We start from the raw sequence: 291 nt of genomic DNA, 5'->3' as shown, positions 1-291 counted from the left end.
TTTATTGTTTTATTTATATTCTTAGTCTTAAGATGTGTTTCATCTACTTGTAGGACTCGTAGGTATAATTTATTTGTTTTTATGTTATTTATTATTTTGCTTGAAACAATAAATAATTCTTATATAATAATGCTGATTTTAAATATATATTCCCACTTATTTATTACAATTCAAGATGTCGGTCTATTAATTATACATTACAAGCTTATTTATTTATTGTACTTGAAGCAAATTAAATCTAGTAAAAACAAATAATTGTTAATCATCGTTGGTTTTATTTAAATTCTTCTC

This window comes from Aethina tumida, chromosome 1 (assembly GCF_024364675.1).
Source record: "Aethina tumida isolate Nest 87 chromosome 1, icAetTumi1.1, whole genome shotgun sequence".
Taxonomy (NCBI): domain Eukaryota; kingdom Metazoa; phylum Arthropoda; class Insecta; order Coleoptera; family Nitidulidae; genus Aethina; species Aethina tumida.
Note: the sequence above shows the minus strand (reverse complement) of the source record.